The sequence below is a fragment of the Zalophus californianus genome, chromosome 15 (genome assembly GCF_009762305.2).
Source record: "Zalophus californianus isolate mZalCal1 chromosome 15, mZalCal1.pri.v2, whole genome shotgun sequence".
NCBI lineage: Eukaryota > Metazoa > Chordata > Mammalia > Carnivora > Otariidae > Zalophus > Zalophus californianus.
The window spans coordinates 10,721,896-10,730,831 of NC_045609.1; positions in this window are offsets into that span (position 1 = coordinate 10,721,896).

The window sequence follows — 8,936 nt, forward strand, 5'->3', positions numbered from 1 at the left end:
CCCGGATCAATTTTTAAAAATATTCTTCATGTGTTATTTTATGTAATGGAATGCACTTGTTGGGAGAATTACAGATCTGTATTTTAATATATCAGGGAATTCTGCAGCCCAAGAATATCACATGATTCCAATACTGGAGACGTTTATGTAAAAGTGTAACTACAAATACACACCCATACAAACACACTTTTTGTATATATACAATTTACTATATAAGACTATTTTTAGGGGTGCCTTGGTGGCTCAGTCAGTTAAGCAACCAGCTTCTGATTTCGGCTCAGGTCATGATCTCGAGGTCCTGGGATCCAGTCCCGCCTCGGGGGGGGGGGGGCGGGGTCCCCTGCTCAGCGGGGAGTCTGCTTCTCTCTCTCTCTCTCTCTCCCTATCTGCCCCCCCACTCTCACTCTCTCTCTCTCTCTCAAATAAATAAAATAAATCTAAAAAAAAAAGACTATTTTTAAGTGTAGATTTTGTTATCATTCAGGTGTGATTAGGAGACAACTGCCCTTGAAAAGTAGTTTGTTACAGTTGCCAAGAGGAGAGGCCATGCCTTGGGTGGCCACACAGGGAAGCACCAGACTAGGTCAGGAGGCAGAGGGGAACAGGAAGAAAACATGGCAAGAGGCTTTCTTGGGAGGAAGGGACTGGCAAGTAAGTGACGGCAGCTGGAGGATTGGCTCCAGGTTGAACAATTGCAATGGGCTCTAGGGTACAGGAACTATCCCAAGCTGCCTGGTACCGAGGCCTGCAATACCAGACAGGCTATGGAAGGCAAGAGCCCTATGAGAATCCAGTGAAGGTGGTGGATGGGCTTTGGATGGCTTGGTTTGCATGGGAAAGGTACACTGCAGGAGAGTGGTGTGCTGGTGCTAGGAATTAGCTAACCCTGGGAGAGCCAGAGTCTCCCAGGTAGGCAAGGCCCCAGATGTCAAAGAATCTTAAAATACAGAAAAAAAAAAAAAACATGATTAATACAAAGATGCCTTGTATTATTTGTATAACTTTATTATATCTACAATGAGATTGTACTGGTCATACACAGTTCAGTCCCTACCATTAAAATGACTGAATAATATCACCCTGACATCTAATTTATAGCCTGCTCCAACCAAAAATAAGAAAAACAAGTGGCCAATTCTCTTGGTATTTTAGTTGATTAATTTGGCAAGGCCTCCCACTGTCTGCTTAGATTTTAGCTCTTAGTGTATAAAGTATAATCCCACAAAATTAAGTTGAATATTTATAATACACTAGTGCTCTCCAGTCACATAGAAAATGAGTCCCCCACAAGATAACTCTTAAAAGATTTCCAGTGACCGTTTTTTATTGTATTTCTGAATGACTTTGGCACTTGTGATGGTTAATGTTATGTGTCAACCTGACTGGACCACAGGGTGCCCAGATATTTGCTGAAACATAATCTTTAGTGTGTCTGCCAGGGTATTTTGGGATGAGTTTAATATTTAATAGATAGACTGAGTATAGCGGATTGCCTGCTCCTAATGTGGGTTGGCCTCATCTAATCAGTGGAAGGACTGAAGAGAACAAAGGAGAGAATTCTTCCTGTCTGATGTCCTGTGAACCGAAGCACCGATTCCCTGGGTCTCCAGCTCGCCACCTGACCCCGCACATCTTGAGACTTGCCAGCGTCTATAATCATGAGTCAATTCCTTATAATAAATCTGTATTTATTATATAATTCATATTTTTAAATATTTGAATGTGTAAATGTAAACACACATCCTGTTGGTTCTGTTGTTTTGGAGAACCCTGACTAATACAGAGTGCTAAGGAGTTAGCCCCTAACAGAACTAATAATGTAACGATGGGTAGACTTTCTGGCGTTTGTCATTGGTGGACTCAGATTTCTCAAGCTGCCTCCCAAGTGTGGGATTTAATGGCAATTAATTCTATAACTGTCAAGGAAAAAGTGGCTCATTGTTTTCTTAATGATTCCTTTTGGGTATTAATGATTAATAACAATATTAATAAGTAATTAAAATGACCACATTCCCACATTTTGGAACAGCAACTGGTTAAGTCATATCTACAAACACCCTCAGGAAAACACTAGTCAGTGATCTTTCTTGGTGATAAGATTACTTATATATTATTGATACAAGTACTCCAGATTTTTTTAATGGCTAAAAATGTCCATTCAGCCTAACAACAATAGATATGCTGAGTAAGAATATCTTACTCAGTAAGTAAGCAAGCCAGTCTGTCTTACTAAGTGAAATATGATTGAATTAGTGAAAGAGAATAATCCTCACAGAAATAAAAGCCACATTGGAAGCTGCACAAAGGAGAATAGACACTGCTGGACGTGCAGTAAAGGGTGTGCAGAACAGGACTGAGAAGGAGGTGACATCTCAAGTGAAGAAACTTTTTAAGAAGTAGAATGAAAATTACAGTGAAGGAAGACAAAAATGGGAGCTCGTACACACAACACTGAAGGTGCAAAAAAGTGAAAATACAGGAAAAGTGAAAAGACAGCGTATGCAAATCAGGTATTTTATTGACACCTTACTTAACAAAGACTCCGTACTTTTTTGGTTATGAGTCCCATCTAAATTATAAACCTTCCACGGCAAACCCCAGCCTTGCATCCACCATGATGTCCGCCCGGGGTCACACATGTGAGAAGTGCCACACAAATATACTGAAGTAATGCAGGATAGCCTGAAATGCAACCAATAATGTTTACATTTTCTTTATTGAGGTCGGAAGTTGATATGAAGCATACCCAATAATTTAAAAAATTAATGTGGAAACAGGAGGAGAGCAGCCGTGGAGCATAACATAAATTTTATAATTTGAAATCTCTGGAGGCACAGAAACGTAATTTTATTTTCTTGCAGACATTTCCAACTCCACAGCATACTCACTCCCTAGTTTAATAATGGGGAGCTGGCTAATGTCCTGTCTGTCATACAGCATTCTGCCTCAATGTGTGATCTTAGTGAATTCTCAATCAGTTCCCGGATTGGAAGCAAAGATTTTTTTTTTTAAAGATTTTATTTATTTATTTGACAGAGTGAGACAGCGAGAGAGAGAACACAAGCAGGGGGAGTGGGAGAGGGAGAAGCAGACTTCTTGCTGAGCAGGGAGCCAGACGCGGGGCTCGATCCCAGGACCCTGGGATCATACACTGAGCCGAAGGCAGACGCTTAACGACTGAGCCGCCCAGGTGCCCCAAGATTTTCTTTTTTTGATATGTAAAATGCTACCTATGAAAACTCATGTGTGTATTCCTCACATATTCCAATCCTATCTGTACAATCCTCCTACGCTAAAACTATTAAATGAGATCTGAGGTGACTTGGAAAACAGTCAATTTCTTTCACAGAGTTGCTAAATTAAAGGAAACAAAAACATACGATACACAGCTCTATTCGAATTTCAAATAAACTCTTGGGATATAGTTATACCAGAACATAAATTTGCTGTTTTATCTGAAATTCAAATTGACCTGGGCAGCCTGGATTTTGTCTGACAATTCTTATAGTGGAATAAAGGCTCTTTTTTATGTGTGATAAAATACAAAAAATACAGAAATAAAAATACAATTTGCTGCTTTATTGAATGCAAAAATACAGATCAGGTAGACCTTCCTTATTTTTGGTCAAGGGCAAATATGAAGGGATGACTCGTGCGGTAAAGTGTGGAGCGGAAGGAAACAAAGTGTGTGTGGCAAAGGGGGTCGCTGTGGCCCGTGGAAGACGTCCTCCAGATGGCTGGGAGATGTTGTCTAAGAATATGAGACAGCAGACAGAGGAGTGTGAGACAGACAAATTGGAATAAAACATAAAACCATACTGGAGGTGTCCACACAGCAGGCACCTGGGAACTCGGGGCATCCCAGACTGCTTCTGATGCACAGGACTTCATCCAGAAGGAAAAGCAGCAGCTTTGTGGGTGACCCTGGAATCACAACTTCTAGATTCCTGCCCATTGTCATTTCAGGCTTGTCTTTGACCATCTCTGACCCTGAATCTCTTCGTATGGAATAAAAGGAGAGTACTATCTGTGCTGCCAATGGTCAGAGGACCAACTAAGATAAAAACTGTAATCTGTGTCATCTGTTATACAAATAAAATTTGTTACGTTTCTTCCATTGCTGATGAATATGAATAAAGTATTATGACATTATCAAAACTAAATTCTAAGCATACAAGTCATGAGGTAAAAGGGATTTAAAATGTGACACTTTTTGGGGCGCCTGGGTGGCTCAGTCGTTAAGGGTCTGCCTTCGGCTCAGATCATGATCCCAGGGTCTTGGGATGGAGCCCCGCATCGGGCTCCCTGCTCCGCGGGAAGCCTGCTTCTCCCTCTCCCGCTCCCCCTGCTTGTGTTCCCTCTCTCGCTGTGTCTCTCACTGTCAAATAAATAAATAAAAACCTTAAAAAAAAGAAAAGAAAAAAATAAAAAATAAAATGTGACACTTTTTCATTAGTAAGTACAACTATATATTCAGGTCCTAACTAGTTTGTATGGCTCATGTTAGAATTATTAGGGAAAATTCTTTCTTTTATGCTCTTTCTGAATTTTTTAAGTAGGGAGAATTTTTATTTCATAATCTTACCTCTTTCAGGCACAAAAATCGGACTCCCTGGTCACTGGGGAGCCTGCTTCTCCCTCTCCCTCTGCTCCTACCCCATGTTTATGTGCTCTCTCTCTCTCTCTCTCTCAAATAAATAAATTAAAAATCTTTAAAAAAAAGAAATAAAATCATATGATGAACAAGATAAAAGACACAATATATAAATTGGTTTGGGAAGCAGTTCCTTAAAGGGCTGATAAGGGGCACCTGGGTGGCTCAGTTGGTTGAGCCTGACTCTCATTTCAGCTCAGGTTATGCATGATCTCAGGGTCCTGGGATTGAGTCCAGTGTTGGGCTCCAGCTCAGCGGGGAGTCTGCTTGTGGACTCTCTCCTTCTCCCTCTGCCCCTACCTGCCACTAGCACTCTCTCTCTCTCTCTCGCTCTCTCTCTAAAAATAAATAAATCTTTAAAGAACTAATTTAAAATTAAATGCTGATAAGAACTAAACAAACCAACTGGAGGCTTACTGCAATATTTTCTATACAAAATTTTGGTGAGTTTGCTTGAATTGCTGCAAGGACCACTCCCTGTCACATCTTCTGTAGGGAACACTGGTTACTTTCCCCCATTGGTTCCCTGGAACCATCTCCACAGCCCCAGATTTTTATAGGGGATTTCATAATGTAGGGGAGAATCCTGACGTGGAGCCCATGACCTACATGAGGCCAAGTAGAACGTTCCATTGCCCTTGACAGAAGAGTAAGTTTAGGGTTGGTCTTATGACCTAAAGTGGTACAAGAAGTGAATTTTGAACCTTTTTCTGGGAATTTGGGGACCCAGAAGCTTACTCTCCTCATGAATGATGTGACTTTGAAGACTGGAACTGCTAAAACTATTTTATAACACATGGTGTTAAGGATGATGCCAGAGTAAGAGCTAAATGAATAAAATATATGAGCTGGAATCTTAATCAAATCACACATGAAATCACACTACTTCTGCTCTTTTCAGTTGCTGGTCTCTGAGTTGAGCCAATAATTTCTATTACTATTTTAACCGGTTATGGCTTTTGTTCTTGTTGTTGTTGTTATTTTTTAAAGATTTTATTTATTTATTTAAGACAGAGACAGAGAGAGCACAAGTGGCAGGGGGAGGGCAAAGGCAGAGGGAGAAGCAGGCTCTCTGCTGAGCAAGGAGCCAGACGTGGTCTGGATCCCAGGACCCCGAGATCATGCCCTGAGCTGAAGGCAGACGCCCAACTACTGAGCCACCCAGGTGCCCCAAGTTACATTTTTTAATTAAAATTTTTTCTACTTATGGCCCAGCTCCTTGTTTGTAAACTGTCTGCACGCCCTGTTTGACAGAGATAATGGATTTCTCTTCTAGCCTTAAAATTTCTTTCCATCTCCCTGGCCTCAGAACTTTATTAGGCCCTCCTACCATAAGGAACTCGTGAGCTCTGCAGCATCATATCCCAAATGAATCACTAGGTCAGTTTACTGCTCATGGAATCACTCCGGCCTCAGGCCACATATTCTCTGACATTGTAGTCATTGGGGCAAGTAGCTACAAATTACTAAACATTCTCTACCGGAATGTAGTGGGATTGAAATCTGAATAAAAATCCTTGGTCTGTTGGTATATATTCTGAGTTTAACATGATATTTCTATAAGCAAGTTGTATTTTAGGAAAGAATTGCTTTTACTTCAATTTTAAAGACTTCAGTTATTAAATTAAATCACTAAATCTTTCAGGAATACAAATCTTAAACTATCTTAAATCATGTGTCTCCACATAGATGAAACTTTCTTGAGGCACCCAGGTGGATGATCACCTCTGGATGAATTCAGTGATACACGAAATTATTCATGAAACAGACATGTATCAGTGTCCCACTTTGTATCAAACAAAGTCCATATTAGAAATAGTAAAAGCTGGGTGCCTGGGTGACTAAGTGGGTTAAGCGTCTAACTCTTGGTTTCAGCTCAGGTTATGATCTCAGGGTTGTGAGATCAAGCCCTGAATCAGGCTCTGTGCTCAGGGACAAGTCTGCTTGATACTCTCTCTCTGCCTCCCCCTCTGCACCTCTGTCTTACTCTCTCTCACTCTCTTAAATAAATAAATTAAGTCTTGAAAAAAAAAAAGAAATAGTAAGAACTCACCTCTATTCTCAAGGAGTTCATATTATCAGAGACACAAACAAGTAAAATCTAATAATAGTGCAGTGTGATAAAGGTGTTGCCATCCTAGAGACACCCAGCATATAAATGAACCAAAGTTGGCCCCTGCCTATTGGCCCTTGGTTCTGTATTTCTTTAAGTGCTCTGAGATTTATTTGGCCACTGGTGGCAAACTCAGATTTTTACACATCAGTTGTTAAACATCATCCAATTAAGCAGATTTTTAGCCACTTGGAGTCTCCCTGCTTTGTATACCTTGCAAAACTGTACCCTATGCCTGGCAGCCATAGATAAGATAAAACCACAGGGCTATCAAAAACCCCAAGCAGATGCTCCCATTAAGAGCTGTCTGAAAAAGAGACTCTCTGCCAGGCTGCTGAGCAACATCACCTAGATGCATAAGCCCCTCTCCCTTGGCAGTCTTGCCCAAGGAGGACCTTTTCTAGGTGGTGGCCGCCGCACCTAAGCGTCTCATGCTGTGGCATACTTCCCCTCCATGCATACCTAGCAAAATAAAGCTTTGGCATGCTTTGGCCACCTCTAGATCATCTTTTGCCTTGACCAGCCTTCAAATCTTCAAACACTCCCCACAGCGCACAAATCAGATTCCGTGAGAGGGAAACATACAGGACAGTTGAGGGGATAAAGGCAAAACAAAGTAGCAGGGACAAAATGTGCCAAGTTCTGAAATTTACTGCATGCTGAACACAACCTTCCAGGAATTCAGTGTGAGTGTCAAAGGCGGAATGGTGAGAAATGAGACCAGACAGGTACACAGCAGGTAGAGTGTGTCATGCCAGGGGGGGCTGGATTTATCCTGGCAGACATGGAGAGCTGTTAAGGAATTTTAAGCAAGGGAATAAGTGATCAGAATTGCATTTTAGGAATTCAACCTGGCAGCAGTGTGGAGAATGGTTTTGAGGAAAATAGTACCAGAATAAAGCTGCCCAAACAAAAAGCCATTAACGATAGAATCATGAAATTATAAGGCCTTGGGCATAGAAGCTATGGAGAAATGAGTGTTTTCTTTTCCTTTTTTTTAAGAACAAGAGTTGAGAGCATTTTTCCAATGGATTTGACATAAAGGATGAGAGGGTATGAAGAAAACAATAACTTCCCAGTATCTGGTTTGGGCAAACTGATGCTTTGTGGTCAGTTAATTAAAACTGAAACAGAACATTTAGAAGAAGGAATAAATTTTTGGTTTCGGCAGGTGAACACTGATTTCAACTTTGGAAACGTTGGGTTGAGGTCTTTGGAGTCATTCAAACAATCAGAGGACTGACTAGGGGTAGGGGTCCAACTTCAGAAAAAAAACGGTCTGGGTATACAACAAAAATTTGGATCTAGACTATGAGCAGTAGTCTACGAGCACACACAGGAGGGGCAGCATTGTCCAAAGATAGTCATGAGACAGAAGAATCGAGGGTCGACCCCGGGGAACATCAATACACAACGAGTGATAGCAAAAAGGTGTCAGGGACAGAATGGTGATGGCGAAAGAAGGGACAGGAAACGCACAGAAAGAAGGCGAGGAATGGAAGCTTTCTACAACCTCTTTATAAGATCAAATCAGTTAATAATTCTAAGTTTAAATAACGGATTTTTGGTTTCTACTCCGAAATATCAGAATAATTGTGAACTAACTCATTTTTATCTTTAAGCTGTGCTCTTCCGATTGTGGAATTGGGTCCACATGCATCGGCCACCTCAGAGTTTTGTGTAAAATTTAGCTCCATCTCCAGAAATCTGAGCCAGTGGTCTGGGATTCAGATCCAGGAATCTGAGTTTCTTAACCTTCCAGATCTCTATATACATCTTAGTATATAGGAGCTCGGGCTAAGAGTTCCCCAAGTGAGGAGAGGAAGTGAAAACCAGGAGGTTTGAGTCTAAAGATCTTTTGTTGCTTTCTGTAGTTTACTCAGACCAAGATAGTAAAAATTAGTTAACCATAAAAGAAAGACCACACACGTCATCAGTTTCTGAATACGACTGAAAAGTCAGTGTATCTGGAAAGTGAAATAGATTCATCACATGAGCAATGACCTCTATATTTTTAATGATCAAGGCAAGATCCATAAAATACCAATCTGTGCTGATAATTATTAACTAAAGGAAACGGGCACTACAGTTATTCCAGCTATGCCAGTGAAACTTAAAATGTCCAATTTTTAGTTGAATAGACGACTTTAAAGTGTATCTTAACCTGTT